The sequence below is a fragment of the Grampus griseus genome (assembly GCF_964374135.1).
Source record: "Grampus griseus genome assembly, chromosome: 6".
In the NCBI taxonomy this organism is placed as follows: domain Eukaryota; kingdom Metazoa; phylum Chordata; class Mammalia; order Artiodactyla; family Delphinidae; genus Grampus; species Grampus griseus.
In genome coordinates this window covers 14,435,114-14,454,368 of record NC_139000.1, presented here as the reverse complement: position 1 = coordinate 14,454,368, position 19,255 = coordinate 14,435,114, and positions in this window count along the sequence as shown.

The following is a 19,255-nucleotide window of genomic DNA, read 5'->3' as shown; positions in this document are numbered from 1 at the left end:
AATAAATAATGAAATCAGTAATAAGAGTTATCATTTCTTCTGTGCTTACCATGTGCCTGGTCGGATTCTAAGAACTTTAATACTCACCATAACCGTCTAAGGCGGGCACTATTCTTATTCCCATTTCACAGACGAGGAAACTGAGGCACAGAGCACCCACAGGCTGAGGCCAGAGAACAGGATTTCCTGTTTAAAGCACCTGCTCCTTCTACTCAACCACAGGGCCTCACATCTGAGCCACCAATGTCATGAAAGAAAGAACGAAGAGAGAAGAATCCCATGAAAATCACCTTGAACTCAGGTTACCATTTGCATTGGGAAGTGATCTGATAAGAGTTTGCGATCTCCTCCAACATTTACCAATCTTAGGTCAAAGACGTTCATACAAAAAGGCCATAACTTCCTAGTCTGGTGTGGACACTTGGGACAGTCCTGGGGCACAGCCCTTCTGGAACAGCGCCATCCACCTGCTTCCTTTGCTCTCCCCTGGGGGCTCATGCCTCAGGCTCAGCTGCCCTCTGCCCACACCGAGGCCTTTGCCAGTCTGAACACCCCATTTCTCACTCACAGCCTGGAGAGCAGGATGAGGTCAATAGGTCCTTCTGTTCCTGCAGGAAGCCAGAGAAGATTAATCTGTGGGACAGAGAGATGACGCCCAGAAGCGGAGGAGATTTATAAAGGACAGAAATTCAGGCCAAGGTCCCTGGTTTTTGTTTCCCTCTATCTGTCTTATGACTACCACACAGCACTGTGGTTGGAAGAAACTTCGAGAGGTCATCTGATCCAGCCTCCTGCCTCCTTCAGGCGAAAAATGATGACCCTCTAATACTCGCAACACTTAGGCTCTCAAGAGCTCTGGCCTCTGTAGGGCTGATAGTGCAACCCAGATCAAGTCCAAGTATTTTAACCTGGCACCTGAGATCCCCAGAGATCTGGTTCCATGCTGCCTAATCTCCTCTTAACCCCCAGGCAAAACTCCACTGCAGCCAAACGGGCACTTCCCCATGTCTCCCAACCTCCGGCCATTTGCCCACGCTCTAACTCCCACGTGGAATGACTTTCCTCCCACGCTTCGGTAATTTGTTAAGGCTCAGAGCAAATTCCCATCACCCGTAGGTCTTCTCCGCCATCACAGGTCTTCATCATGTGAATTCATATTAATGCGGGTGTGTCTTATTTGCTAAATGTTTGTAATCTCATCACTTCTTGGTGACTTAAGTCACAGCTATGACCTATACATTTCTATTTCTTGTGCGCTGAATGCATAAGACCCACACAGTGCAGGGTGGGGCTTCCCTCCCTAATCAGCCTCCACATACAGCATGCTCCACTTCATCTTCGCACAATGCTATTGCCTCCACTACCATAGCTCTTTCCCTTCTTCTCAGCCTGGAAGCGTCCTTACCCATCAAGGCAGCAAAGAACTAGCACTGCAGGGCTATCACATGGCAGGTACTAAGCGAAGTTGGGCTTGGTGTGTATCACCTCACTTAATCTTTACCAAACCCCAGGATACAACTAGTATTATGCCCAGTCTATAGATGATAATACTAAGGTTCAAAGAGTTTAAGTTCATTTATGTATTTATCTCTTCATTTGATCAACAGTTATTTATTTCACATCTACAGTGTTCCAGGCATTCTCCTGGAATGTGAGGAAAATAGGGCTGAATTTAACCAATTCAGTCCCTGCTTTCTTGAAGCTTGTTATGAGATGATAGTAATGTGACAGACTCTCTTCCATTAGCATCACATCAAAACAAGGTATCACAGGGGCTTCCCTGGTGGCGCAGTGGTTGAGAGTCCGCCTGCCGATGCAGGGGACACGGGTTCGTGCCCCGGTCCGGCAAGATCCCACATGCCGCGGAGTGGTTGGGCCCGTGAGCCATGGCCGCTGAGCCTGCGCGTCCAGAGCCTGTGCTCCGCAACGGGAGAGGCCACAACAGTGAGAGGCCCGCATACCGCAAAAAAAAAAAAAAAAAAAAAAAAAAAAACAAGGTATCACAAATGCTGTGAGGGTTAGCAAGGAGAAGCATAGGACTTTTGTAGATCTCACCCAGCCTGGGTGACAGAAAAAAACTCTCCGGGAGCAACACTTCCAGAGACCAGAATGACAAGTAGCATCCTTAATTTAGGCAAGAAGTAGGGGTAAGCTACTACTAGAAATTACAAAACTCATTTTATTGGAGGCACTAGGATTCTATCCCCAAGTCCCTGCTCTTTCAAGCATGCATCACCTCCTCTGAGAAGACGTCCCAGAACACCTACTCTAGGCCAAGCCCGTGTTCCCACAGAACCCTGAGTCTAAGGCCACCTTCTCACTGTGTCCTCACTTGGCCCTTTCCTCTGTGTGTGAACATTGCTGGTGTCTCTTCCTCTTCTTATAAAGACACCACCCAAACGGCCTCATTTTTACTTAATCACATCCTTAAAAGCCCCATCTCCAAATACAGTCACATTGGGGATTAGGGCTTCAACGCAGGAATGTGCAGCAGACACAGTTCAGTCTCTACCACCTTCCACACGTAGAATATGTTACATTTCAAAGTTTACAAAACATTTTAACTGCTATGAAGAACGTGAGCTATGGGGACAAGCAAACCTAGGTGTGATTTCTGGATCTGCCACTTACCTGCTGCTTCACCTTGAACAAGTGACTACGGATCCTCAGTTTGTCTGTAAATTGAGACAACAATGTGTACATTACATGTGTCTTGGTTGGATTAGAGAAAGAGTTATAGAGAGCCCTTAGTGAATGGTACTGTTGCTGCTGGTGGTATTTACGACCAGTCTAGGTTTAGATCCAGACATTAACAGCCAGCATTTAAGGAAGCATGAATATGCCAAACACCATTCTAAGTGGAATCACTCACTTAATTCTTAAAACAAACTTAGGGATTAGGAACTGCTATTATCCTCATTTTACAAATGGAGAAAGTGAAGCACAGGTTGAATAAATGACCTCAAGGTCATACACAACAAATAAATGGAGGATCTTGACACCAGAGCCCGGGATCAGTCTTATTACAACTAATTCACTAAGCACTTTAGACAATGTCTTCAACTTCTCTAAACAAAAGCAATACTATCATGGCTTATGATTGGTACAAAAAATTAACTCCTACATGACGAGGTGCTCAAGAATGGTTACTTCCCTTTTTGCTTGAACTTCACAGTTTTCATAGATTTTTATTAGGGAAATAATAGTAACAACATTTTTTCAGACAAGGCAGCCAATATAAAAAATGTGACATCTACAAATGAGCTGATGAAATCCCCACCCCCCCAGTAGAGAACAGAGCTTGAGTCCATCTTTTAAAGCCTAAAATGTTGATTAAAATACTTTTACAAAGTAGAAAAAATAAAGCTAATATTAAAAAATCCTGCTTTATTAATCCCCAAAGGGAGGATTTTATTAATTCCTTTAGAATCCAATAAAAGTGTATTTTTTAATCAACTTTGTTTTCCAACTCCTGCCCGAGTGTTAAATCATAGCAAAGTAGCTCACATTTCTTGAGACGCTTCCAGACCTGGGTCAGGAGTGTGGGGCACAGATACGGATGCAGAGCTCTTAGACGATCCAGCTGGATAAGACGAACACATGAAGTATTAAGTACTATCAAAGTGATGTGAAAAAGTGATGCTTAGCAGGGTGATCTTTGACCATCTTATTCCCATACAAACAGGAACCATTTGTACATGACAGTACCTGGCACATAGTAGGCCCTCAATAGATACTTAACCAATAAGTAGGAAAGAGAATAATCATGTCTTGCAGACATGGTAAAAAGTTTGGCTTTAACTCAAAAAACAATATACCTAAGACTTTTAAGCAGGAGAGTAACATGGTCTGATTTTTTTTTTTTTTTTTTTTTGGTAAATCACCTTGATTTACTGTTAGGAGACAGGATACAGGAGCTGGGAGGGGAAAGAAACAGGATACCAATTAGAAGGCCATTATATAGTAGGGATAATGTTGGCCTGGACCAGGGTGTAGCAGTGGAGATGGGAAGAAGGGGAGGGATCCAGGATGTAGTTGGGACCTAGAGTTCACAGGATGTGCTCGTAGGTTGGATGTGAGAGACGAAGGGAAGAGAGAATCCGAATGACCTCTTGGCAGTTTGCTGGAGCATCTGAGTGGAAGGTTTTGACACTTACTGAGATGGGAGCAATACAGGAGGATTGGGTTCAGGGTCCAGGGAGGGCAGAAGTCATGTGTTCTGCTTTGGACATGTGAAGGGGAAGATGTCTACAGACATTCAAGGAGGGATGTCAGACAGTGGATGGATGGGTGAATCAGGACTAAGAAAGACGCTACAGTGTTAGCGTACTGAGGGGTGGAGATGGCAACGTTGGGTGGCCCACCGGAAGCCTTTGAATCAAGAGGAAGCCTTGCTTTTGTACCACAATATTAAATCCATGCCTCAGCCAAACTCAAATCATAGAGTTCTCAGAAATAGACAAAACTGTGAGTGTAAAATCCACAAACACCAAGGACACCAGGGTTCAGTGCTTATGTTTCAGGCAGAAACCCGAAGACGACCAAATGGACCTCCACCTCCCCCCTGGGGCTCCTCCAAAGCACTCTAGCCCTCTCCCACACCCAGCAAGTTCTAGGTGAGAGTCACTGGTACCCACATATGGTTAAAGTCCATCCCGAAAACTGGGGGTTTAATCGGATGCATGGCTTCATTGCTTGGGCTTAATGAGGTAAACTAGACCTCCGGTAATATTGCCTGTATAATTGACATGGTTCTCTGGGAAACATTATGCTTTATAATGAAAATACTGTATATAATTAGAATCTAATAGGAAGAAAATAGTAATTAGCCAGAATTAACTGAACAGACGCAATCAGGCAAATAAAGGTTATCCTCAGGAGAGGACCCTTAAGAGTTCAAATGCACGTCCTATAATTGTAGAGAAGCCCCAGTAATTAAGGGTAATTTCTTTCCCTGCATCGTGGTAGAAGGGGGTTTTTTTCTTTTTTTTGCTGAGTGGCAGAATGAGTCTGGCCAAGACCTAAAAGGGATCTGGAAGGTCATACACACAGATCCACAGGAGAAGAGGGAGGGCAAGACAAAGGCAAAGGGCCCAAAGCCTAAAAGTCCAGGTGCGAATTCCAGGTGCAGCTCTGTCATTAACCAGCTGTGTGACCCTGAGTGAGTCACTCCCCCTCTCTGATGATAATGATAATAACAATAGCTACCATTTATTGCGTATCTACTTACTGTGAGCTGAACTAAGCATTTCCCATACGTCGTCTAATATAACCTTCGGTTTCCTAAACACTGGATAAACATTCTCTCTTTTTCATTTGTCTTAAAGCACAGATTTTTCTTTTCATCAGCTTAAACCAGGCAATAAAAAAATGAATATAGTAATGGCAATAATAACAACTCTCTCCAGGGTTGTCGTGAGGACCAGTTAAATGATACCCCTTTTCCAGCTTAAGAGAGAAGGAAACCAGCCTTTATGGACCACTTGTTCACACCAAGAACATTCCAAGAGCCTGGAGCTGTCAGACCCCAAGCCTGAACTCCCCTGGCTATAAAACACCCACCCCATTAAAGACAGTCACGACTGCTTGCGATACTAGGTAGCAAGGTCGTGCTGTAAGGCTGCAGCCGCAGATGTGCTCCTGGGAGGACATGGGGTCACTCACTGAACTGCCTAACCTGCGGGAGGATGAGAGTGGAGTTTTTGCTGGAGGAGAGTCAGCCGTGAGAAAAGCCAGGAAAACTCCTAGGTGGGCCGCTGAGAAACAGGTCTTCACATGCTGGTCCAGAGCGAGAGCTTCAGCGTCATGTGCTCCAGGGTCCCGACATGGGAATTGGAATGCCGACAAAAAACCTTGCTCTCATCAGCGGGAGAGGGGCATGTTTGGCCCAGGGTTACACATCACAGCACTTGGCCCTGTGCCCCCAGACAGCTGATTCTCTGAGCGAATCCAATCAACCTTCAGGAGTACAGACCCTGAGCCAGGCTAGGGTGGGCACTGGAGTTACAGGGGCTGCCCTTTGTGGAGACTGCAGCCCAGGGAGCAGGGTTAAGAATGGGGAGAGGGCAGAGAGGTACATCACGTGTCTTCAGAACACAAGCAGGTAAGGGGTGTGATCAAGGATGCCCAGAGGAGGTTATTGAATACAACCTGAGAAGAATGGACAGATCTGGGAAGACTTCAGGGAGAGGCAGTGTTTGAGTACGACCTTGTCAGGTGGAAATAAGAGAAAGGGACAATCTGGGAACAAGGGCCAACCTGGGCAAAGGCATGATGGCAGATGGATACACAATATATGTCAGGGGAAATCACTCAAGGCTCTGCTATGGCCGATCTGTAGAGAAGCAGGAGTTTCTGGTCCTCTCCTGGAAGGAGATGGGGACACCTTGGGTTCCTCTCTCTGCTCCCACCTTCCTCTCTCCCCGTGAAGGAGTAGTTGGATTTGGGAGACTGAAGGGCAACTCGTTCTGTTGTCCGAAGGCCATTCATGGGAAAGAGCGAACAAGAACGGTGTCTTCCAGGGATGACTAAATACATCTCTCTCGAGGGTCCCGCTACCTGCCTCTGCCCAGGACGGGTGGGTGTTGCTACCGCAGTAGGCCTGTATTTGCTGCGCAGCCTGTCCATCTGTCCCAGGGTGGGTGACTTCCACAGTCCAGATTCAGGCAAGAAGTTCCAAGTGCAGCTGAACCATGAGTGAATCTGAGAGTGGTTTTATTTCCTACCGGAATCTTCGTGTTTGACATTCATTGGGTCCAACCTGGAGGGGGGATAGGAGACAGGGAGTGGCAGTCCTGGCCCTCCCGTCGTGTGCTGCAGGGTCAGTGCAGGGCTGGGTGTGCTTAGATCACAGGGCAAGTGGGGGATGGTGGGAGATGAGGCTGGGAAGGTGGACTTAGGAAATGGAGCAGGTAAGATTCAAGCCATCAGGCAATTTCAGTGCCCTTTCCCCCATACCAAATATCAAATCCATCTGAAATTTGAAATGCACCCTCTCTTTGGGAAATAGGGATCCAGTCTTAAGGGGCCTGCCTATCACTCTGTGTGTTCAGACTTGTGCTCAAAGCATGTCCATATCCCGGATCCTAACATCCCATAACCCATCTCTCCACCTGCCTCAATACAATTTTTTTTTGAAGAAGAAGATGTCGGGGGTAGGATTTTATTAATTAATTTATTTATTTTTGCTGTGTTGTGTCTTTGTTTCTGTGCGAGGGCTTTCTCTAGTTGTGGCAAGCGGGGGCCACTCTTCATCGCGGTGCGCGGACCTCTCACTATCGCGGCCTCTCGTTGCGGAGCACAGGCTCCAGACGCGCAGGCTCAGTAGTTGTGGCTCACGGACCCAGTTGCTCCGCGGCATGTGGGATCCTCCCAGACCAGGGCTCGAACCCGTGTCCCCTGCATTAGCAGGCAGATTCTCAACCACTGCGCCACCAGGGAAGCCCTCAATACAATTTTGATACTAGAGGTATCATACATGAGAGTGGAGAAAGGTTGGAGGGTGTTCATAAGTGCCACCAGAGGAAGAAGGAATGGATGGATAGATGGCCATGGGACCTCAGTCTCTAGTTATGACCAAACTGATGGATATGTAAAGCATGTATTTGTCAAATGCCTACTGCCTGCAAGGCTTTGTAAGAGAAGCCAGGGAAACTTTGGGAGAGGCTAAACATATTCCTTCCATTTGAAGAATTTACCATATAGCAAGAGAGAGAAGATTTGTATAAGATAATTCTAATACAAGGTGAGAGGAAATAAGATGATTAGATTACGTGCTATAAAGCGCTATGGGTATGCAAAGGAGAGTGTGAGAATTCTTTGGCAAGATGATTTAAAATAAGTTTCCTGGAAGAGGTGGTCTTGAAGCTGAGGCTTGAACCCTAGGTAGGATGCAGAGATAGAAGGAAGTTCCTCCTGGTGGGGGAACAATAACAGGCAAGGCCAAGAGGGTGACATTAGGAGGCGAACATGGGGACAAACAGGAAATCATGAAGACCACTAGCTCCATGTAAAGAAGCATTCTGAAAAAGTAACTGCAAGCCAAATGTAGCAGGATTTTGATGTCAAGCCAAGGTGGACTTTGCCTTGCTTTTTGTTTTTGGCTGCACCAGGCGGTATGTGGAATCCTAGTTCCCCAACCAGGGATTGAACCCTTGCCCCCTGCAGTGGGAGTGCATAGTCTCAACCACTGGACCGCCAGGGACGTCCCTGTCCTGCATTTTGAGAAGTCATTTGAGCAGGTGCATGACTCAAGCAGAGCAGGATCCTGGTGCCATTGACCACAGTAGCGCCCCCTAGAGGAAGGGGATGACGAAGAGGAGGCTTCTTCGCAGAGTCTCTGCCCTGGAGCTAGTCTCCCACCTGTGCTGAGTGACAGGCCGAGTGATAGGAAGTGACGTCACAGGATGGTTTTTGCAGACCACCGAGCGCCTCTGCCCCTTTCCTTTTCTCTGCCAGAAGCGGGCCCCAAGGCAGCTCTGATGATCAAAGGTGGAACCTTTTGTCTGGGCCTCGTATGTCTATTATTAAAGTCACTTAATGCCTAATTATTCAACCAGCCACAAGGCTTTCATAGAGCTCCTTGCCTGAGAGCAACTGGATTTGTCAGACACTTCCAAAAAGCGCACAACTCTCTTGGAAGTCTCGGAATAGCTATGTCAGTGGCCCTAATGGAACATAATTTCCTATAAAGGCAAACTAATTTAATATTTTCAGGTATTATGTAACCAAGTGCACACAGAGCAAGGGAAAACAACTGCTAACGAGAAACAATCAGAGTGCAGTACCCCTGTGGAATCAGAAAGCCTGAGGGTCTATTTAATGCTGCAAAGGGGGGCCTCGGGAGTGGCTGACAGCAGAGACAGGAGAAGGGTGGCGTCAGGTGAAAGCACATGGGCTCCGAGCCTGGCTAGATTGGAGTTTGAGTCCCAGGTCTAGCTGCTTATCAGCTGTGAGGCTTTAGACAAGCTACCTAACATTTCTGAACCATAATGAGGTTTCAGCAGCAGCAAAATGAGAACAACATAATCCAAACTCCTTTGGTTGTTGTGAGGATTAAACAGAAAAATTTACGAGAAGTGCATAGCATTGTGTCTGGCACTTAAAAACACTCGGTAAAGGGTTACTGTTTTATTACAGCTGCTACTATCATGGGTCAGAGTCAAGTAAAACTTCCTTTCCTCTCACTCCCCTTTTAGGAAGAAAGGATGAGGTTAGGGTACCAATCACAAAATCTTCTGGGGTAAATAACATACAGCAACAGGATGTGACGGCTGATTTTACGTGTCAACTTGACTGAACGAGAGATGCTGAGGGAGCTGATAAGACGTTATTTCTAGGTGTGTCTGTGATGGTATTTTTGGAGAAGATTACCATTTGAATGGGTAGATTGAGTAAAGATGGCCCTCACCAATGCAGATGGGCATCACCCAATCTGTTGAGGGCCTGAATAGAACAACAAGGCTGAGGAAGGGTGAATTTGTTCTCTGCTTGAGCTGGACATCCATCTTCTCCTGCATTCCAACATTAGTCCTCCTGGATCTCAGGCCTTTGGACTCAAACTGCGAGTTATACCATTGGCTTCCCTGGGTCTCTAGCTTTAGGAATTGGACCGGAAGTAGACCGCCAACTTTCCTGGGCCTCCAGTTTACAGACAGCAAATCGTGAGACTTAGCTTCCATAATTGCCTGAGCCAATCTCTCATAATAAGTCTTTCTATAGAGCTAAATGTGTCCTATTGGTTCTGTTTCTCTGGAGAACTCTAATACACAGAACCCTCCTACAGACCCCACTCCAATAACCTTCCTTTTTTTTTGTTGTTTTTTTGCGGTACGCGGGCCTCTCACTGTTGTGGCCTCTCCTGCTGTGGAGCACAGGCTCCGGACGCACAGGCCCAGCGACCATGGCTCACGGGCCCAGCTGCTCTGCGGCATGTGGGATCTTCCCGGACCGGGGCACGAACCCGTGTCCCCTGCATTGGCAGGCGGACTCTCAACCACTGTGCCACCAGGGAAGCCCCAGTACCCTTCCTTGACTTCACCCCTTGAATGATGTCTTCATTAGCCAAAATCTGATCTCCTCCAATTGGAAGGAGCCATGGCCGTCTGACTCTGTGTTGAATCCCTAAACCAAGCCCAATGTCTGGCACATAGAAAACACTCACACGTTGTTGGAAGTACAAGCATGATCTCTTGCCTGGACCTTGGATTGCAAAAGCCTCCTTATTCTCCACGCAGGGTCACAGCCATCTCCTCCAGGGCACCCTCCTTACTGCAGTCAAAAGGTATTTCCAGAACTTCAGCCCGACTACATTAGCCCTCTGTTTAGAAGGCAAACAGGATTTCCAATGCATAGGCAGGATTGGGAACTGCCAACTCTAGATGCCAGTGGGAAAGCTCTGTCAGAGGATCCTCTGAATAATGGCTCCAGCATCCCTTCCAGCCCAGACAGGGTGGAAAGGATCAAATTACTTTTCTGAAATAGCTTAGGAGTAAGAGATGACCCCAGAAGACCTGAAGGGCATGGCTTCACCCAGTGGAGAGTTGATACCTAAAGCTGCATTCATTTATTCACTCACAAATACCAAGCTCTTATTATATGCCAAGCCTGGTGCTCAGACTCAGGTGACGGCTCCAGCTAAAAGACTTCCTGTTTCTGAACCGCGGTCCCAAGTCGGGAACTAGTAGAGGTGGTTTCTGAGCCTGGTGTGAGAACACCAGCAACTCGCCCTGAGACCCTAATGCCTCCAAGGCAATGACTGACCAATGGCAGTTATTTTCGTTTTATCCAAGACTTTAATTGAACAAAAAGTTATTGAATATTTGTATTTAGAGTAATCAAACTATGTTTCATTTACCAGCCACCATTACACAAGATAGATTTGTTATCTCCAATTTACAGAGGATAAAGAAGTTGAAAGAGAGGAGGTAATTTGCACAGCTCTTAGAGAGTGAAGCTGAAATTTCGCCCCACGTCTGTCTTTACCCTTCCAAGTATAGCATGTCATTTCTGCATTTATTCGCTGATCCATTGATTTAATCAAATCTCACCAACAGTTGTTGAGCACGTCCTCATGCCAGACGCCAAACGAATGAATACTCACAACAAGCCTTCTTCTGTAAAAACTCGTACTGTAAAGATTTTTGGCTTTGAGGGCCATGTGGTCTTTGTCGCAATTACCCTCCCTAGAAACACAAAAGCAAGCACTGACAATACATGTTCCAATAAAACTTTATTTTTTAAAAAAGTCCCAGACTGGATTTGGCCCATGGGTCCTAAACTGTCAACCTCTTCGAGAGAAAAGGAAACTGGGATTAAGATGGGGAAGGGGACTTGCCTAAGGTCACCCAGCTGCCCAGCGATAAGCCAGACTCCCGTCCACATCTGTAGGACTCCCCTGCCCAGGCTCTCTTTACCACACTGCCTCCCAAGAAACCCAAGGGACTCATTCTTTCATCATTGGATCTCCCTCAATCCTCTAAGACTTATCTGTTCTGATTAAGACGAGCTTACCGTGCTTGAGATGGGTTATTGCTTTTCACAATTCTCTCCCAAGAACATAAGAATAAATCAACCTTTCTGTCTTAATAAGTTGATGATCATTGTGAAATATTTAATGTGCTCAGCGCCATCTTTGATCTTCAGGCTTTAGTCAGAAAATCATTCCCCGTTCTTTCCTCACTCAGACATTATGCCCTGCATTTGTTTTTCTTTATTCTTCTTGTTTTTTTCAATCTAATAGTACCTTCATTTCTCTCTGTTTGCCATCTATTCTCTCTCTAAAGTTGAATTTCGTCCTTGATGATAGGTGGTCCCTTTCTGCTCATCTGGCCTTTTTTTTTTTTTTTTTTTTTTGCCTTTGCTCATCACTTTGCATCCCCATATTTACTTTGTGAAAGATCCCGAGACTCTCAGTTCTCAGAAGGCAGCTGTCTAATCCATCTCTCTTCCTCCAGGCAAGACTTCATTCATTTATTTACTCACTCATTCAATAAATGCAGATTGGGCATCGCCAAGCAAGGGTGATATAGTGATGGACAAAACAGACATGGTCCCAGCTTTCACAGAGGGCGAGAGATTTCAGTGTAGTGGGAGAGATAAACATTAATCAAATAATTACAAAATATACAGTCTCAATTTGCGATGCTGAGCAACATAATAACAGAGGGACCCTAATTTATCCCATGGGCGGGGTTCATTGGGCAGGGTCAAAATAAAGCCTCATAAGGTATAGAAGTGAACAGAGATGGGAGGTTGAACGTGTACACCCAGCAGAAGGAACAGAGAAGGGAAAGGCTGTTCACCCAAAACTATCTCCTACCTACTGCTTAAAGTTCTCTGGAGGAAAAGCAACCATACTCTGTTTCAGACGATCACTTAACAGCATCTCAGGTTAGAGGTGCTGCTTCTTGCTTTACATTATAACAAACGCTTTAGGATAAGATAATTAATTGCATTGGAACTAGGAGGGCGGCTAGGTATCATCTGGAATACCCTCTTTACTTTACAAACGGACAAGCTGGTGCCTAGAGAAGGGGAAGAGCTGCCTAAGGCCAAAGGAAACTCCAGCCTGAGCCCTTGACTCCCAGGTAGGTGCTCTTTCTCCAGCTTCAAAGTTAAATTCCGTTACCACGGAGTTTCTTAAAGACGGGGTGTGAGCGTCTTCTGTTATGGACGAATGGCTGTAACATTAATAGTAATAGCCATCTTTTGCTTAGGTGTGTCCATATCCCAGGTACAGTTAAACATTTTACATGCATTAGCTGTTTTAGAGTCGCCCCAGTAACCCAGTGGTTCGGGGCTTGATCCTGGCCCCTTGTTTCTTCCTGTCCCATCTCAGCTGGCTGAGCCCTCTGTTCAGCTGGGGACATCAGGCCAGGAAACAGAAGGGGCTCTGCACACCCAGCCTGCCTTCCCTCTCCGTACCACAGCAGGTGCAACACGATTGGCCATATAGGCAGAATCGGGCTGTGGGCATCCACAGCATACTAATCAGTCCGTAGAAATAGATGCATTAGGGATGAAAACATTTACTGGCAACACTATCTGGCTTCAATCTTTCACCTTCACTGGGTAATAGATGAGCTAGAACATTAAAACCAACAAACAGCCTTTGGTGTTTACAGCAAATGTTTGCAAGAGCATGGAAGCCAGAGGTGCTCTGGGGAACATCTGGATTTCTGGAAACTGTGATTACACAGATGTGTTAGATTCATCAAGCTATAAAAATATCCTGTGATGTATGTCGGGGAAGAAAAACCACATCCCGAAATGGATTTGGTACAAATGATCAATCATAGCAAAGACACCCAAAGAAGGCCGATGTGAATCCAGGCTCTGGGGAAAACTTCAAAACTGGGGTGAAGTGGGTATTTTCAGGAATGGTCTTTGATTGACAAGGGCAGGGTGGAGGCAAGGCCTGAGGATGTCAGAGATCTGTCTGTTTCCACATCTCATAATCCTCTCCACGGTCCCCATTGCATTACTTGGACTGAGTCCTTCCTTTTCTTCACACTTTGGGGTCTCTATATTGCCCCCAGAATATCTTCTACTGACTTATAAAACTCTGTGTAATATGCCCTAAAGCCCTTTTCCACATCATTCATCTTCTGCAGACACTCCCTACTACCAAAATAAGACCCATCCTATTTCCCTACACATTCAATTTGCCTTCACGCAAACACAGAACATTATGCCTGATTTAGTTTGTCTCTGCAAAAATCGTTCTGCTTTTTTTTTTTTTTTTGAATGGTTAAGCAAATGACTAAGTGAATGAGTTGCTTCAGGGCCTTTGCATGTGCCCATGCCCATGCCTAAGTTCTCCCTGAGTCCCGGAGTTCACGCAGGAGCTCTTCTTCCTCTCAAGTCTGATGCCAGGTGGCATCACCTGTGGATCGATTTCCCCTCCACTCCCTTCCCCAGGGAAGAGATTTGCACAAATCTGTACTTTAGTCCATAAGACTTCTTTTTTCTTTTAGACGTGTCTTTCTCACTGTTCTATTAGGCTTTCTCAAAGCCAGAAATGCGGTCCTGTTCATTTTTGTAGCCCTGATGTAGCCTAGAACAATATTCGATACAGAGGAGTATGGCGGCACTAGATGACTGCCTTTCAAGTATAAAGAACTCTTTTCACATGACGTTCCAAGGGTTTGTAAGGCTAAAATGAACTTCACCGTAACCCTGAACACACCTCGGAGAAGTTACATTCTCCGGGAAAGATTCAGGGGGAGTTATTTCTCTCCATTTGGAAGCCAAGATGGGATGAAGTGGTCATAGTGAGAGTTACAGGTTTTATTAATGTAAAAAATATAACAGTGGGCCCAGATGGACATTTAAATCCAGCTGTAATTATTTCTTTTATGAGTACAGTTTTGCAACCCTGAATAGCGTGAATAGGAAATAGTATGAATAGAAAGATAAACACTATGAATAGAAAAAAATGATAGAAATAGAAAAATAAAAGTGTGTGTTATCGATGGCTGCACGTTGATGGAAACGAGTTGCAGTACCAGGTGTAAGGTCTGGGCTGACCCAGTTTTCCTGATTCCTGGCACAGTCTTCATCTCTTGTAGCAGAAAGTGATGAATGAAACTGCATGTGTTTCATGGAGGTTGGTCGCCAAAACAGCCCTTAATTTAGCAGAGAGCATTGCCAGGCAAAGCCCATGTCCATGCCTAGGAGAGTGGGCCCTCTAAATTGCCTTCACGTATCAATATGTGCATTTATACAAAAGTAATTAGGAACTAGAATAAAGCAACAGAAGTTCAGCTAATTACTTAAGAATTCCTAGCATTTAACGTAACAACAGACACTCTCTAGAAGTTAGGTATTCGTCTTTCTGTTCTATGGAGGAGGAGACAGAAGTACCAAAAAGTTCATCATGAGCCCCGTATTAATCAGCACAGGGTATAAATGCAAACCACAGGGATCAGAAGTACAAAAAAAAAAAGAGAAAGTAGCGCTAATGACTAGCATCTCAAAACCTACACCAGCAGTGACAGTGATTGCTCTTCATTATGCACCTTCTATGTGCCAGGCACTTACGATGTCTCATGCCAGCTATAAAAAATAACCAGGACAGGGCTTCCCTGGTGGCGCAGTGGTTGAGAGTCCGCCTACTGATGCAGGGGACACGGGTTCATGCCCCGGTCCGGGAAGATCCCATATGCTGCGGAGCAGCTAGGCCCGTGAGCCATGGCCGCTGAGCCTGCGCGTCCGGAGCCTGTGCTCCGCAACGGGAGAGGCCACAACAGTGAGAGGCCCGCGTACCGCAAAAAATAAATAAATAAATAAATAAATAACCAGGACAAAATGCTATCTTGAGACAGCATTTCTCAAGGGGTGTTCTGGGGCCACTAGTATCAGAATCATCCAGGGATTTTTTTAACTGTACAGATTCTTCTAACCTCAAACTTAGTAAATCAGACTCTGGAGGCGCGGCCTAGGAATCTGCACTTTAACATGCTCCACGGGTGAGTCTTGAAAACACTAAAGTGTAAGCACCAAGTTCATCCAAAACCTCAGAAAGAAGAATTAGCGATTAAAAGCAGGCGTTTACTCACGTTACGTCTGTGTGTTATGCTGGGTTGCAAATGTAGCTAGTTAGGTTTAAATTCACTGAGTCCAGTGTCCACTTTATTCCACAGTGGGAGCCCCATTAGTCTCCATATGCCCTTCTAGAGCCCTTGCAAAGGCCAGAGTTCAAAGCAACCCCTTTGACCAGCAAGCAGGAGCACGTGCCTCTGAGTCGAAACCACAGCAGAAAGGAACAGGTCACCTTCCAGCCCCTTCCATTTTCCACCCTAACCAGAATCCCCCTCATTCTGCAAACGAGACCCTGTAGGGCTGGCAGAGATAGGAAATTGCTTCACCAAGAGCGACTCTGGGAAATGAGGGCCTCCCTATCTGGGAGGCATCAAGAGACAGTGGATGGGCTCCGAGAGAAAGAGACCGACACCCATCCCAATAAGGAAAAGGCTTTAATCTATCGAAGTAATTCTCCTTTCGGGGAAAGAGAACATGAAATTGCACAAAATGACTTGCAGAGTGGCACCCAGTCTGATTAGCGTGGGACCCATATCTCTCTGCACTTAGTATGTAAGGTAGAAACCCCTTGTGAATATGCTTCAAAAAACAAAAAAAAATCCTAACATGAAAAGGGAGAACACATTTGTCTCTTCAGAAGATAGAAGTTTGGTGGAAGGAAGCACATATGTAGAAGACATTACAGAGGTGCTTAATGGGAGGATGGAGAGCCTGTGATCATCAGAAGAAAATGGTGTTTTCGTTCCTGGCGCTGCCACCCCACCATGCCTCCCTGTCACCCGTGGGCTCAAGTCTAATCCCTTAGTTGGGTATTCAAGTCACTTTAGGGTTCAGACCAGGGACCAGTAAACTTTTTCTGTAAAGGGCTAAATAGGAAATACTTTAAGCATTACATGCCCTATAGGCTCTGTCTCAACTACTCAACTCTGCCTTTGTAGCCAAAAAGCAGCCAGAAATAAAACATACATGATAGGTAATGACTGTGTTCCAATAAAACTTTATGTGCGGACCCTGGAGTTTGTATCTCACATCATTATAATGTACCACAAAAGATTATTCTTCTTTTGATTGTTTTTTCCACCTATTTAAAATTGGGAAAAAAAAATTAGTTCTCAGGCTGTTTGAAAATAGGCAGCAAGCCAACGTGGCCCCTGGGTTGTAGTTTGCAGAACCCTGGGCTAGTCTCATCTTGCATTTCTTGCCCCACCTCATAGCTCCTCTGGCTCTGGCAGTAGGAAGGGCCGTCTTTTCCATGCTCATGCCCCTTCACTTCCAGATTCTGTACCACCTGCCTGTTCATTCTGCCTGGATCATCTTTCTCTGCCCTTCCCAAACATCCTCCCGGTTCCTCAAGCCCAGCACCTCTTCCTTGATTACCCCTCCAAGAAGTGACCTTCCCATACATGTTTTATCCACAAGTTTTATCACCCGTTGCAGACTCTAAGCTACTTATAAATAAAACAATATTCATCCTTCAATTAATTCCCCCAAACAAACCTCTGACGTAGGCACTCAGAGGTTTGTCATATTATCCCCAATTTAGAGACATGGGAACTGTATCTTCAAGAGGGCTGTTAATTTGCCTGAGGTCATGCAGTGACTAAAGCCAGAACAAGAAGAGCGACCAGGGCATCAGGTACAACTCACACTCTTAACATTAATGTTATGCTGTCTGAGAAAAGACCTCATAACTCCCAAATTGCATCCTGCACAGTGTCTCAAAAATAGGGGTGCTCACTGGGTGTTTGTCCAGATGAATGTAGAGACTTGTTTACCTCGTTTCTGAAGCCCCAGGAGATTAGTAGTAGGCAAGGACCCCAACACCAGTGAGAAATGACCAATAATAGCTGACAATCCGACTTTGAGAGAGAGCAGTAAAAACAAACCAAAGGATGGTAAACAGCCCAATTCACTCACAAAGCAAAGAGGTCTGGTGCCATTTAGTGTAGGGTCTGGTGGTCCTGCACGCACCAGAGTCCCCCAAGAGCCCTGTTGTGTGATGATACCCTCTAGCGTGGGCTGATTGTAGTGGCAGTGCTGAGTGCTCACAAAATGGTGGAGTAGATGGTCAGCTTAAAAATCAGGGGAGTATGTGATCTTAAAAATCAGGGGAGTATGTGATCTTAAAAATCAGGGGAGTATGTGATCACTTTGTGAGTGGAGTAGATGGTCAGCTTAAAAATCAGGGGAGTATGTGATCTGTTTAGTGGGATACCCCACACAGTGGTCTTTCTCTTCTTTCTTTTTTCCTTCTCTTCCTCCCTTATTCCTTTCTTTCTTTCCTTCCCTCCGTCCCTCCCTCCCTCTCTTCCTCCCTTCTTTCTTTCCTTCTTTCTTTCAATTCTCTGTATTTGAAGACGTTAACTCTTATGTATCTAATGACCCCTACTGTGAAGACTCACTTCTTCCCTGAGTATAATGGGGACTCAGTAGTTTTTCTGAATCATAATAATGCCCAGTGAGGTCCCTCTGTTTTACCTGCTACTCTGTATCTTCTGACTTGGCTGGGAATAGTCTCCCTGTTCTCTGGGGTTTCATATGTGCACATTCAATACAAACTAACACGTACTCAGTTACTCCTGTATGTAGCATCCTGTGCTGGGTGATGCTCATGTGGGACTGGCGATAAGTAAGATACAGTGGTTGCCTTCAAGGAGTTGATGATCTGGGAAAGAATCAGATGCTAACACAACTCAAGAGCTCCATCTTTCTCACTATGCTGAAAGACCACAGTTTCACCAAAAAGGAAAAGGACATGGAACAAGTAAAACTATAGATAAGCCCCTCCACCAACAAACTAACAAACAACCAAAACCTTGGGTTTTCACATATATTCTTGGATTCTTGGTTCCCTTGATCATGTTCTCCTTATGGTCTAAACTGGAGACCGCACACTTTTATTTCTAACATCAGCCCAACACAGTGTTGGAGTCTCCTGGTATCTGGTTTGTTTCCTACAAGGCTTGTCCAAGACTTTCTTTTTGCTCCAGGCTGGCATATGTCATCCATTCTCTCTCTGGAATCTGAACTTGGTGCGTCCCTATCTCCGAATGTGCTGCTCTGGCCTTGACCCTAGCAATTCAAATGGTGCCTAACCAGGTATAAAGAAACTACAGCCACCACTGTGAGCAGAGATCGCCTATCACTAATTCCATAGTAATTCCTTCGGTAAATGTTTAGTGAGAGTCTGTTCAATGCCAGGCACTGTGCCAGGTACTGGGGTACAGAGATAAGGCTAATCCTTGGCCTAGAGACGTTTGTCATTGATGGGGATGACGGGCACTCCATAGTAAGTTCTGGGATCCATTGAACACACACTCCCAAGGCTTCCTCTTTACAGCAGCCCCTGTGCCAGATGCTGGGGTTTCAGGGATGAATAAGACAAAGTCCTTCCTTTGTGGAGCTCACTGTGTCATGGTGGCCTGTGTGGTCTTTAAGGCTATTTGTACATATTCTGGCTTTTCTACTTCTAAGCACGTGTAGTACTGCTTTTCCCTACCTACATTCACCTTAGCCAATGAAACACATGTCACTTCCAGAAAAAAAAAGCTTTTAAAATGATGAAGGCTGTTAGGAGGACAGGAGGAGGTATGATCTTGGGCAAGTGTCTTCACTTCCCTGAGCCTCAGTTTTCTAATCACCAAAATGGGCATAATATCCCCCTCAGAGGACTGTCGGGAGAATTAAAAGATACAGTAGAGGTCAAACAATT